At 30.8% G+C, this 14,966-nt stretch overlaps 1 long non-coding RNA gene across 1 annotated transcript; it reads right to left on the reverse strand.

The window, feature by feature from the left end:
* Positions 1-634: 634 nt before the first annotated feature.
* On the reverse strand, positions 635-5,465 carry LOC127723015 (uncharacterized). The gene is made up of 2 exons (XR_007991794.1): positions 5,179-5,465; positions 635-1,470 (listed from the first exon to the last, which is right to left on the reverse strand). It is a non-coding gene; the product is annotated as an uncharacterized LOC127723015 (long non-coding RNA).
* Between the last annotated feature and the right edge of the window lie 9,501 nt (positions 5,466-14,966).

Raw genomic sequence — 14,966 nt, forward strand, 5'->3', positions numbered from 1 at the left:
GAATAATCTCCCCTTAATTTTCTCAAAAATTCTCAAGTTTGAGATGTAAAAACATGCCTTTAATGATTTTTCCCAGGATAGCTCATAATTTTTTATTAGAGCTCAATGTTTCATCTCATTAATTCAACAAAGAAACTGATTGCACAAAGATCTTAAGTATTTGCGCAAGTCCTTCAAAAATTGCTCCTTGGGGGCTTGTAAATGAGCAGTGTTCTGAAGATAACAGACAAATGAGATTTTCATTGTTCATGAAATTACACTTAAATGATTAGTTAAGACATCTGCAAAAGACAGACAATTTAAAATTCTATTAGAGCAAAGAAGTCCTAAGAATTCAAGAAAAGAAGATAGGATGACTTTTTCACTTATATAAGTAAAAAAACTGAATGTCTAAGGGACATAACTAAGGCAATTTTTTTTTTTACCTATACAAGTAAATAAAATACACTTGTATAAGTATCCTACAAATTTACTTATATAAGTATATTAATATTACTTCTTCAAGTAAATAAAAATAAAAAAAAAAAAAATGGTAGTACCCCTGACTGGCTGTAGCCGCTGTCAGATTGTAATACCTATTTCTTGCATACATCAACTTTTGTTGTAGGCGGGACTATAAAATTATACTTTGAAGTACATGGTTTATTTGTTTAATATGCTTGGGCACTAATTTAGATTTATATTTAATTCTAATTCAGACTTTAAGTACAGCAAGCAGTCATTTGACACTTAACAACTGTGACCGACTACGAGAGACCCTCATGGGTGGTTAAGGTCTTTTTACACACCCTGGTGGTAGTTAACAATTGCAATGCCAACATAAACTTCGGATGCGATTTATACATGCACTGTGTTGTAAATTTCACTGAAACTAGAAATTCACATTATATCCAAATTGTTATTATATTAAAATGACTGAGTATCCACTAAAGTATTCATGAATTCAGATATTATGCACTTTTATTATTAATATTCACTGAAACTAGGAATTTTCATTATTCCAAATGGCTATTTCAAATGAATAATTATCCAAAGTATTCATGGAATTCAGATACAATGTATGATTGCACTATTAATATGCACTGAAACTATGAAATCTTGTTATTCCAAATTCATTATTGATATACCAAATGAATAATTATCATGATTATCCAAGTTATTTAGTCATCCAGTACTGTGGTCCTCCTTTAATACAATTTGTAAGTTCCTAAATGTACAATGCACAATTTTTTTTCTTGTCCAATTTAATCCTAACATCACAAGTCATCATCATCATGGAATAATGCTGCAAGTGCTATTCATTATTTCCAAAAACAATAAATAACTAGCACAAAATAATGAATTAATCCACTGTTTCACAATTTGAAGCTATAAGAGTGACTCAGTGACATCTATATTTCCTATGCATCAAAGTGCACATGTAGCAGGCTTCATATTCTAAGTGGGAATCATGCTCAAGCCAATATGAATCTACAAAAAAAAATATACATTGAGACTAAAGTACAGTAAAATTTTAGCTAACATAATACTATATACATTGTACGGTACTTAGAAAAAAGTCAATTTCAATAACTGTATCTACCTAGATGAAAACTAGCAATCCTCATTTGATTGACGAAAAAATTTCTAGGACTTATACAATTATATTTTTAAGTCCCAATTTTAAACAAGAAGAATAAATCTTTTTAGTGGGTCTAAATTCTATGTATGGTCTTTTTTCTACATTAATGATTTTTTATGTGTGACTGTGTACTTTCATTGAAGGGTTACTGTCTTATTGAGGCTCACACCATACTTTATTTCATCAATTCTTTAAAGTCAGACATCATGGACATAGTTATTCCTCTCTAAAACACAACAGGTTATTGCTTTTGTTCATGTTAATATGAAATAAATTGATACTACAGAGAAAAGTTAAAAGAATGAAAAAAATAATTAAATAAATAAATGCACTGTTACTATATAGATGCTATTGACTTTCCCTTTGTCAAGTGCATATAATGAATAAACCTTTGTGATGTAAATGTAGAATCTTTGTCCTAAGGTTAATCAGGATGATATATATACTGTTCCAAGGCTGTTAACAGTCAGGGGACTTACTTAAATGAGCTCTTTTCTAAATCACTGATTCAAGTAACATTATGACCATAAAGGTTGGAAGTAAGAGTTGTTTTTCTTTAATAATCACCTATTTAAGTACATGTAGTACAAATTAATCACTAGCCTAAGTGATTTAATTTTATTGTAGCTTTAAATATAGAATACTATTGATCCAGGGGCTAATTATGTTGCTAAATTTATCAAAACCAACATCTGTGTTGATAGGATGACCCGGTCATGTCAGGTGATGACCTTGTACTAAATCTAGGATAATGACATAAAAATCACTTGTTTAAGTATCATACCTCAATTTCCTTCCAAAAAATCATTTCTTTTAATAAGTATCATTATTTTAATAACCCCCACTAATTTCAACACCCCGAACAGTGAAATTTTTATCGTGAACAGTAGAATTTTTTTACATAATCTATAAGATGAAACCTTGAATTTTACAGGGCAAATACTCCCACAGTGGCACTGCTGAGAAAAATCTGTTAAGAAAGTATCAGTTCATTATGTAAAGCCATTTTTATAGCATTTTTTCAACTAAAATAGAATTTGCAGCTAAATGATTGCATCAAAGGCATAAACCGTGCTGCTTAAAAGAAGCAAAAAGTTCATTTTTTTTCAATTTTACTAATGAAAAGATATTATGTAAACCTACGTGTTTAAAATTTTGGTAAAACTACAAAATCACAATTTGTGACAAAACTTCCAATTTGCTACTTAAATAAGTGACTTAAAAATCACTTATTTCAAAAAGTCCCCTGACTGGTTAATGTTTTTAATCCTTGAGTTTAATTTTACATCTTTTGTGTTACCCTGTATACTTTTTCCTTATTACAGCTTGTATTAAATAATGCTTTGCAGCTCAGACAACACTTTCTTTATTTTATTTTAGTTATTTACCCAATTTTATTTTGATAAATCAATACTCAGATAACTTTTAGAATATGCATTTTTTGTATCCAAAATAATATTATATCCTGCTGATTCATATTTTTCTTAAATTACAATTTATTTTGAAATATTTATCAAAATTTTGAAGAGGACAATTATAATTTGTGAACATCATTATAAAATCATCTTCAATATATACCCATGACAGTTTAAAATTCCTCCCCAAGGCAATAAACTATTGTGTGTCTTAATCTGTATATTAGCTATAACATGTATATAAGAATTCCTGATTATTACCTATCCAGTGTTAACATCCTGATTATTACCTATTTTAATGTCACATTTGCATGGTCATGAATTCATGTTCAGTAAATACATAAATTTTAATTATTTATTTTGAATTTGAATAAAAGGTATTTTTAAACTAAATTATTGGACATACAATGCAGTTAACACAGTAAATTTTATGACAACTTACTTGATACTACAATATCTATAAAAATATTTTGAGCTTCATAAAATACTTTAAAAAAGTTTATACCATGTTTAGATAAAAAAAAAATATGCTTACAGATAGATATTTTTGTTATGTTTTCCCCACATATTGAATGTTAAACATAAAATAATTATGTAGAAAAGGCAAAAAATCTGCAGTCAGATGTGAATGCACATGATGAAAGGAGATGTGGGATATAATTATATATCAATGATGCATCAACCCAACAGTAAGGCAACAATAAAGTAACCAAAACACAATTTAACACACAAATTTGACTCATGAATAGAAAGTCCTTTAATCATTTTAATGGTGGAATAAATAAAAAGACCCTTGAATGTTACTACTAGATAACATTTATGGCATAAATGAATTTTGACTAACCAGAGGGCACAATTTATATAAAAATTTCACATGAAAATATATAGTTTAGGTTCAAAGTATTTACAAATTTATAGTGATTTAATATTCTATGTTAAATCTAAAAAGAATATAATTATGATGCTCACTTTGCTCTTTTAATATGTTTTTTATTTCTTTTTAACTTAAAATCATGTACATGTAGCAATTAACATGATGACATATTTATAGATATTTTATTCATTGTAATTATTCATTTTGAGAAAAGATGCAACAACCTCCACAACCCTTGTTCAATATGAATCTTTAAGTACATGATGAAAGAATTACTAATTGAATTAGCACATTTTGTTTAATCAACTGTGTTTAAATGGCAACTGTTTTGAATCTGTGCATGGTTTCAGAAACATTAATTTAATAATATTGTTTTATTTTGATGATTAATGTTATTTTGAACCATCTAATCAATGCTAATACATATTCACTTTCAATGCCTTATATTATCAAATATATTCATGTTTTGTTGTCCATGATTCGGGAATTATTTAAAAATTGAATGAAAATGCATACTTTCAAAATAAGTCACTAAAATTAATACTTTTCATAAAATTTTATGGTCAGATCATATGTTTTCATACACCGTCATATTAATTTGTACTACGCATGTTTTTTCAATGGAAATTGTGACGTCACAATGCATTCTTAATAGAACGAAAACTATCAGGTGATAAAGCAAAACCAGGGAAATCATGGAAATACTTGTAATCCAGCATTAGTAACACAATTATATGGATATGTACATGTAAAGATTGGTTGGTTGTTGGTTATAAGAAGTCCAGTGACAAGTATTTCATGCAAATTTAAGACCAGAGTTAACAATACATTAACATACAATATGTACATGATGTATAGGTCCTGTAAAAGGTCATCCCGCACAACAAAAATTAACCAATGCCCCACATGTTAGAGTTTAACAGTAAGACGATGAAGATCAAGAGTAACCTTTTTTTATTCCCTTGACCTTGTCACCCTTGGGGTGATGTATGCAAAGTAAATAAGGGATTAAATGACATACACATGATAAAAGGGGGAGGGGGAATGGTGTCAAACATGAATTTCAATGATGCACAACTTTTCCAAGCCCAAATCCTAACTTTGCCTTGGAACATGCAACTATGCACGAGTGTGGTGATATAGATCGTCGATTCATAGCCTGTCTGCATGGTCTGTAGGGAGAACAAATGTGCACATTTTCCCTTCAAAATCTTGGATCCATGATTATTCGATAGACATGCTTTAAAATATTATTCATTTCTACTCACCGATTGTAATTTCCAGCTCCGCTTATATTGTACATGTGGTCTAACATCTGTAGTTTCCTGTGTAAAATATAGTTTGCCGACCTCCAGGTCCAGTTTGCCGACAAGAAAATAAAGAGGGTAAATCGTCCACGGTGAAGAATTGTTTTCCGTTTTTAAAGAAACTTGACAGATTTAATTAATTATTTTTTTTATCATCGGAAAATATTCCTCATGGAGAGTAATTCAAATTAAAAATGTTTTATTATGCTGTACAATATTGATAACTTAGTCATATTCTTTAAATTTACTTCAGGTACACAGACGGTACATTTTCTTTTCCTCAGAATTTATCAAAACTTTTTCAGATATAAATTTGAATGAATTCATTAGCATCTTCTGCAATAATATTAAAACTCCATTTTTAAACGAAGGCTTCTGGTGTGTAAAACCAGTTATGAACGAATCTGAATAGATATAATAAAAAGTAAAGATACCTAAAGGAAAGTAAAACGCACATGTCAAAAATGAACGGACAATGCTATGGCAATAAACGGAAAACGACAAAAGACAAACAACGATCGCAAAATAAATAAATAAAAAACAAAACAAGTCAACAACCGCACAATAGATGATAATAGTATAAATTATGGGCTATTTCACAACTATATCAAATCTTGAGAGCCGGGTTAAACGTAAATTTTTTTTATACACTGAGTTGCTACAGTGACGCTAAAATATTTGTCGACTGCAACAACCTATGAAATGTTTGTTTAAAACATTTAACGACTGAAGCAACCTTTTAAAATTTGTAATAAACATTTTATGACTGTAACAACCTTTAAAAAGTTTTAACAAACATTTTACAACTGTCCCAACTCTAAAAACGTTGTAACAAACATTTTTTGACTGCATCAACGTCTAAAAAGTTGACACAAACAAATTTCAACTGTCCCAACTATTAAAAGGTTGGGACAAACATTATACAACTGCCACAACTTTTGGAAAGACTGTAATAAATAGTATTTGACTGTGACAACCCCGTAGACCACTGCAACAGTCCTTAAATGACTGTTGATAACATATTTTGATTTTCACAACCCATAAAAGTGTTGGGACAGACATTAATCAACTGTATCAGTTTCTTTGACAGTCATCTTCAGTCTTCCACAGACTAAGACAGTCGTAGAACGACTTTTACTGGTATGGACAGTTGTTTTTTCGTCCAGTAGTGCTAGGCTTGTAAAACATCTGTCGGTCCTTTAAAAATCATCCCCACAGGCCAATACATTCTTACTAAAAATCTTCTTCAAATTCAGCTTCCGGCCTTTATATTCAAAAGCCTCTTGTGAAGACTGCATGTGTCGAAAGTCTCCAAATGCAAGACATAGGGGTTGCAATCCAGCGGCAGCGACGGCATAAATTATTTGTATATAAACTTTAAGCTTTATATTTCAGAAGGTAAAAGACCTGGATGCTTCATACCTTGTATGCAAATGCTTTATATTCTTATATTACGAAGTTTTCTGTCTGTCATATGTCAATATACAGGTGAAATTGGTATATTGCTACTAAGGCGAAGCAAATCTATAATTTATAATCAAAATCGTCTCGTTTGTCAAAGATTCTGGTACTGAGATGACCGTGTATGTCAAACTCGATGTACAAGTCTAAAAATTAGGCGGAGGAAGATGAGACTGTTGTTTCTATGATTTCTAGTTCTGGGGGACATAATAATGGAATCCAATCAAAAACGTTTCGATTGTTAATAGAAAGAACATCATTATGATTAGTGATCTCACTCCCCACAAATATGGTATCGTACACAGCATACGCTGTTATCTTATCAACATCATCAAGATCAAATCGGACTTGGTAGATCTTTTGTTGTCAAAGAATATAATTGAGATTGTCATTTCCTTTGAAATAGATAATAATTTACAGATAATTAGCGGTATATATTCTGTCGATATACTGCTTTGAACCTTGAATATTCATAGATATTTGTGTTAAAAAAATAGATGTTTTTAATAAAAAAGAAATCGGCGAGCAACATTTCGTTCCCTCTGAAACAAAAAAGACATTTAAACGCAAAAAAGTCTCCAACAATGTATAAAACACGATGTAATGTGTGAAGCTAATTTTTCTACCGAGATTTACCAAGATTCAGTACTAAAACACTACTTAATTTAGTATCACCTGCAATCAATATAAAAAAGATAAAACCAACGATTATAATAAGGAACCACTGACCAACACGTTACCTATTAAGATTTAATTTTATGATTTTTGTAATACCGTGATTGTTGTGGGCAACACCGTTCTCTGTGTTTATACAAAAATGAAGACTGAGCAACACAAATCCAATTAAAAACTTGGGATGATCTCAGGTGAACCAGAAGGGTAAGCAGATCCTGCTTCACATTGGGCACCCGTCGTGTTGCTCATGTTAGTAATAAAAACAAAATGCTAATTGAAATATCCTACCAAGCCAATGTTCTCCTGCTATATCCCCAAATCTAGTTTTGTAATTTTTCCAATCCCTATAGAAATGAACACTTCCTTCAAATCGTCTTTGAATTGACTACAGATAACAAAGTATTTTGAATATAAACGAAGATTTTAAAAGCCAATATCATGACAATAATTGTATACTTATGTATAAAGTTTGATTAAACAATTATTATATTTGCAAACGATCTTTTTCTTTCATTTTTTTGTAGAGTGTATGCTACTTTTTTGACAAAATTCAATTTCAATCTTTAATAACCACATCATATATTAGAAAAAAAAATACCACAAAAAAAAATCCAAAGTTTAATAATTCAAAAAAGGGAAAGACCATAAGTAAAACTTGATAAAATCAATCGATGGACTATATTAAAATATGGAACGACTGGAAAAAACAAATGTTATACACATTCCTGACTTGGCAAGGTCAATTTCTGTAGAAAACAAAAAGAGGCAGAACAAAAAAACCTTCTCTCGGTATTGGTGTTCAAATAAAGACAACGGGTAGGATTGTTTGTTTCTAGACGGTCATTAATGAAGTTAGCTTTCTTATGTTAATTCTTGGTTCCCGAATTTCTATGCATAAAGGACATACGGCTTAGTTTCAACATCTGCTAAACAACCAGAAGAGATACATAAAAAATAGGAAGTATTGAAAAAAAACTCATAAAAAATACTGGCTTCTAATTTAATACGCCAAACACGCGTTTCGTCAACATGAGCACTCACACTCAAAAGTTGGAATTTCAAAACAAATACGAAGTTGAAGATTATTAAAAAATGAAAAAGCCGAAACAAAGCAAACACTACCTTGGAATAGAAAAACTTTGAAATTGGCATGAAACAAATCCAAATAATGTTAGACAAGATGCATTGACATAGTAGGCATACTCATGTATTTGTGCATTGCATTTTACACGATTGCAAAGTTATAACTGTGGTATAACGTAATTGTTAAAACCAAAAAAAAATAAAATAAATGTTCAGTCTTTGATTTGAGGATCTGGCACTTCTCTGTTATGATTTCTATATCTAAGACATTTTCGGAATCATCGGGGTTTAGGGTATCATTCACATTTAATGTTAAGATTTAAGAAATTCAGAGGTAGATATTTTCTCTGTTAAATTAATATTATCGGACCAGAAGGGAGAATAGATCCGTGTTAGTTCGTTGAAAAAGAATGAGGGCCATCACATCTGTATTTAAATCAGATGGCTGCTAATTAAGTTTTAAATTAAATGCAAATCTCATCGCGTTTGTTATGGTTCTTTTTCAGCATTTGTACATTCAAATAAATACAAAAAACCTCTTTTGACGCTAATTTGCAAGTCTCAGCGTTATCATTGTTCTAAGTTTGCATGGATACAATGAAAGGATTATTGAATAGATACATGTATATATGTATAAAAGTAAAATAAACACACCAGACATTTTGATTGTAATGATAAAAATAGGATTCCAATGCGGCAATAATCAAATAGAGTAAACATTGAGTGGATTTAAGACATTTTAGGACACCATACGGCCTTCAATTATAAACAAAATAACAGGTCTTCAAGATTCTAAGTTTGAACGACAATTTAAAATATCGTGACGAGATAGACGTACTCTAGATACCATTGGTGACATGTCGAAAGTTTTCAGTTTGCCATACACTCTAAGTGATAATAACAACTGTTATAACATTTCAGTTAATTAGGTCTTTCAAATTTTCCGTGGGAAGACCTATTAATTTTGTTCTGATCATTATTAGGTCTTTCCACCTTTCCGTGGAAAAACCTTTAGATTTTGTTCTGATTATTATTATTATTATTATTTTTTTTTCCGCTTAATTTTGTTCTTTCGTAGTATAGTTGTTTCACAAGATGTCGCTTAGATATTTGGTATATGTTATCGAACAGTTTATACGCTTTTAAAACTGACCCTGTTTAACCAAACACTTTACATTGTAAGAGTTATCTCCCCAAACACAGTTTTTCTTGTGGCCATTACTCCTTCGCAACCGTAAAAGATAACGACACATTTATTTTACCAAGTTGCTCGTTACATCTTCAGGATTAGGATGACCATTCCGGAGACTCCATATGAGAGTTATTTCCCCTTATGCATTTGATATAAGTGATATGCATTTCTAACTAGTAAACCATAAGTGATAGAGACCTAGGGTCTTTTGATTTGAGGTCCTAAGCCAAAAAAATGAAAATTAGGTCAAGGTCAAAGGTCAAGGTCATATTCTCAATTTTGATTTTGGATTATATTCACTTATTTTCAAAAACTGTATAAGATATCGACAAATTATTTTTACTAAATTGTTAGTTACGACATGTCTTAACACATACATTTTGGTTTAAAGGGTGCGCTAACATTAAATTAGAGTTTTCTTCCCTCTTGTATTTAAAAATACGCGAAAGGGGATATAACTCATTTACCATATAAAATTAAGACCTAATGTCTTCTGATTTAAGGTCCTTGGTTTATGACCTTGAAATTGAGCTCAAATTCATAGGTTAATTCGACGTTCTAGATTTTGACCTTTCCTTTTTCCTCATATGTATACATGATGAAGCCATTGGAATTTTGCATTAGATTGCAAACATTTGACCTTGGAAAATCAAACCAGAAGTGACCTTGTGTAAACCGGAAGTAGTTATTTTTTGTACTTATTTAATATAAAAGTATATAGAATCATATATTTTTGGAATCAGTGTCAAGAAAACATTCAAATTATACCGGAAGTAACATTTTTCTAACCGGAAGTAACAAATTATCTCCCCTTTTAAAAAAAAAAATGAAGCCCATATTTTTGGAATCAGCGTACAATAAGCTATCATTTGAAGTTGGAAATGACATTTGAAACCGAATTTTAATATTTTCATGTCAAAATAGATCTTTATGGGGGGGGGGGGGGGGGGGGGGGGGGGGGGGGGAAGACCTTCAATTGTTCCCTGAACAATTAGTTTTTAATTAACTTTTTAATACATCTTTTACCGATATCTTGAAGCCTGACATTTGCTAATAAAGAAAAACAAACTAAAACAAACAAAGGACAAAATCAAATTAAAAACAAGGTAAAGGAATGCATACTTTTTTAATTTTGAGGATGACATAAAAATTAAAACAAAGATTGTATAGTAATAAGATAACGTTTATTTCATTGTTTAACAACATTATTATAGCCTGTGCACTGTATAACATAATGGTAATTTGTGATGTCATTAACATGTCCCAATTGACATATTTGACAGAAAACTGCCAATTAACACTAAGTTTGGGACAAAATGGACACAACTAAATTAATGCGACAGTAGATTACCAATGTTAAATTCCTGTAACTTGATTAAGAACAGGCAAATCAAGATATCAAACAAAATAACTTTTGGAAATACATCAACTACGAAAGAAGGAGACCGGATGTGTCAGTAGGATAAGCATCTTCTTCAATGCAGGCAAATTCACACTCAGTCAAAATGTCATAATCGGTAAATATACAGATCAGTGTCGATTTCTGTTCTTCCTTTTAACGCATTCAATATATAACTTGACTGGATATTTTGGTCCATAATATTTTAAGATTCGAAAGAGTTTCTCTATGGCTTAAAAATCTAATTTTTATCCTTATATCTATGATGAATTTATTCTCATCTTGACATCACTCTTGTGGCTAACGAAGAGACGAACGGACGGCATCACAAAAAATCCCTAAACGTGCGAAGATATGAATATAGAAGAAATAGATTAAGATAGTTTTATCATTAATAGATCATTTTTATTGTGTAACAATCCTACCTAGTTTAGGAGTCTTTGTACTTGTATGTGATCCTGTAGAGGGTTCCTTCATAGGACAGCAAGCCAAAAATAAGGAACAGTGTTCTAAGATTTGTTCATAGGTACTGGAGCAGCAAGTACTATCACTTGTGCACATTATGGCATACTGGACTCGGGATTTTGCTTTCACTGTATGAACTGGTGCTCCATTTTGAACTATTCTTCTGTTCATGATGGAGTTGAACTTCTGTGTTTTAATATCAAAACTGTGAACATATTGTGCAAAAAGTGCAAACACAACTGCTGTCCTTATATAAAACATAGCATTCATTGATATTCCGCTACCATTTGAGAATATGGTTTTGTAGTTTGACTATAAAGCGTCTTCGCACAATACCAAACAAATATGACGAGTCTATGACGATGTAACAAAGTATCTAGGATTTTCAACACCAGAAATAGACTACATTAGCTGTAATTGCAAAACCTTTCGGTATGTTTTGTTCTCAATGCTCCACCTCTGTATGATAGATTGGTCTTTTGATTATTGTCATGAATACGTTTTTTTTTAATTTTATATAGTTTATACATTGATAAAAGAAAGAAGAAAACTAATAATGAAATTTCAATTTCAATAACATCACATAAACATTTTGGAAACTTCTTTATTTTTCAATGGAGCTTGAAACTTGATATAAGAAAGTCGTATGATTTCAATTAGTTGAGCTTTAAACTATCATTTCTTGAAATTAATGCATGACAGATCATTAATACATTTAAGTAATCCTTGGAGTAAATCATGTCATTTGGAAGTCCCATGAATAATATACGGTTACCAATGAAAACCCTTTATTAAGTGTAGACACCTTTTGCGTTTACCGTAAATACGTATATTTGGTATTGCAAATCTATGAAAATCAAGAAGAAAGGTACAAAGCGTTAGCCATATTTTCCTTATCTTTAAATCTTTATCAAATTTGGTAGTTTCGATTTCTGTCGTTGATCCTTATTTTTTTTCATTTTGTAAAGTACTAGTAACATACAATAGCTGCTGGACTATGAATTCCCGAGGGTATCATCAGCTCAGTAGTACGTCACTGCTTCGGTACTGATATGATTTATGACAAACATTTCTTATAGTATTAAGAAACTAAGGTTTCAACTCCCTAAAAAAAATTAACCTTCGATCGATTGTTTTAAAGTGCCCTTTAAACATATTCGTTACTTATACATCCACGGCTTTCAAATATTTTGCTTTGGAAAAATCGCTTCGGACGCAAAAAAAGTACGAAATGTTTTTTTTTATATTTTTTGTTTAAGTGTGCAGAGGAAAGAAAAATTAAGAAAGTTGTTCCGGACGCACGAAATTGAACCAGTGTAACTTTCATTGAAGTGAGATGTATAGCTTTATAACCAGGTTTAATGCACCTTTTTTTCTACATGATGTGTTGACGCTTTCAATTTTGCCACTTTCCGTTTTGAATTTTCTATTGAGTTCGGTATTTTTTTATATACTATTTTTTACTTGCTCTAAGTTGATTCTTTTACTGTCTTTGGACTGTTATCCATCAGATCAATATTAAGTGCGTATGTACTAAAATAACTTGTTAGAAATATTCCTAAACTTCATCGTTGAAAAAGAAAGAAACTAATGTTTTTGGCATTTTAATAGAGAGTACTCCTATATTGGAATTTTGTAGATATATTCGTTTTGTTCTTTATATCGATCTGATGAGTCAATTTTTTAACTGATTTTACTTTTTTTTATGTTGTGATGTTAAATCACTTTTCATTTACAGGGAAGGTTGATCGCTCGTGAACATGTTGAAACCCGCCACATTCTATGCTATCTTAGATCAGGAGCCTGTTATTCGGAGGTTGTTGTTGGTCGTTGTCTATCATATGTGTTTTGTGGTTATTGTTCGGTACATAAATTAGACCACAACGTTTTTTTTTTTCATTTAAATTATTCAAATTTGACATGTCGGGAAAGTTTATTGATTAATATATGGTATGGTATTTGCTCATTTACGACTACTAGTTGCCTACATCTACAGATTATCTGTTGTGCAAACACCCTGGATACTATACACTCGAACTGATAGGACATGTTACAACGTAACGAGATTCTAATTCATTGTCAACATTATGTACTATATCTTGTATGAAGGTATTATGTTGTTTGCCTCGAACAAAACATTGCATTTGTTAGAAAGCGTATGAAGCCGCTACCAATATTTCGGGGCTCGTTATGGATCGTTTTCAATAATGTCGTAAAAGTCATGATTTAATTATTGTACCAGTACACTCGTCCTAATCCCTGGAACATTATCGACTACATTCAGTGCAGTGTATTGACATGTGTGTAACGTATGCTAAAATGATTTCTAGATTGGTTTTCTTGACCATCAACTATCTGGTTATCTTTAAATCGGCACAATAACACTTATTACGTAATAATTCAGTGAACACGGTAAATATTTCATAGGAACTTTTGATGTGCAATATCTTTAGCTATTGACTATTATGATAAATCAAAACCTCAATTAAGAAAAAAAATTAAGTTTACATTGGAACAGTGATGCATGGCATAGTTATGATTTTCGCTTATGAAACAGACATTCAAATAAAAACAAAAAGAATATACAATGTCAAAATATTGCAATAAGTATTGGCAAACTGAATTGAACACTGCATTTTGTTGTTGACACGAACTATCAATGATATGGTAATACTAGTAAATCAACTGTTTACAAAACAAAGAATTGTTCGAAATACCTAGGATTTTCAACACCAGAAATAGACTACATTAGCTGTAATTGCAAAACCTTTCGGTATGTTTTGTTCTCAATGCTCCACCTCTTCGAACTGTATTCGGCCTTTTTACTTTTTTGATTCGGGCGTCACTGTCATTTGTAGAAAGACGAACTATAAGTCTGGTATCTTCTATAAGTTTTTTTTTAATTTTTCTATTGGAATGAGTGTATGTTTCAAAATATTTTATTAGTTTATTTGAAATAACTAGTGTTTGGCACTTGATACCTAGTGGAGAAAAACAATAATATTTATTGTTTTATTCATAATATAATTTTGGAATTTATATTTTCCATTAAATTGGTATGTATTGAAGTACTCTTAGCATAATTACAGACGAAACTGAGCCAATGAAAATCAGTTTAGGCAAATACACCACGCCTCCTACCATTTTGTTTTGTTGATATTGCATTGATAATAGTCTTCGTTTGCTTTGTATAAAAGTGACGCCTAACAACCACGTATTCCAACATCAATCCGAATTCCGATAGCACAAATTTTATTCGGAAGACTCCGTATACATACTATTAATATTTTATTGTAATTATATTACAAAATAATGATCACATGATGCTAGTACTACTAGACTTGCAATTGCTTTACATCAATCATTGTATAAAAGTGACACTTACGTCTGGAATTATGTTAAGAGTAACAAGTACTTCAATACATATTTTTTTGTATAATCCTTCCCTTGTATCATCATTTAGTTGGTGATCCG

This window comes from Mytilus californianus, unplaced genomic scaffold, assembly GCF_021869535.1.
Source record: "Mytilus californianus isolate M0D057914Y unplaced genomic scaffold, xbMytCali1.0.p SCAF_13, whole genome shotgun sequence".
Lineage (NCBI taxonomy): Eukaryota > Metazoa > Mollusca > Bivalvia > Mytilida > Mytilidae > Mytilus > Mytilus californianus.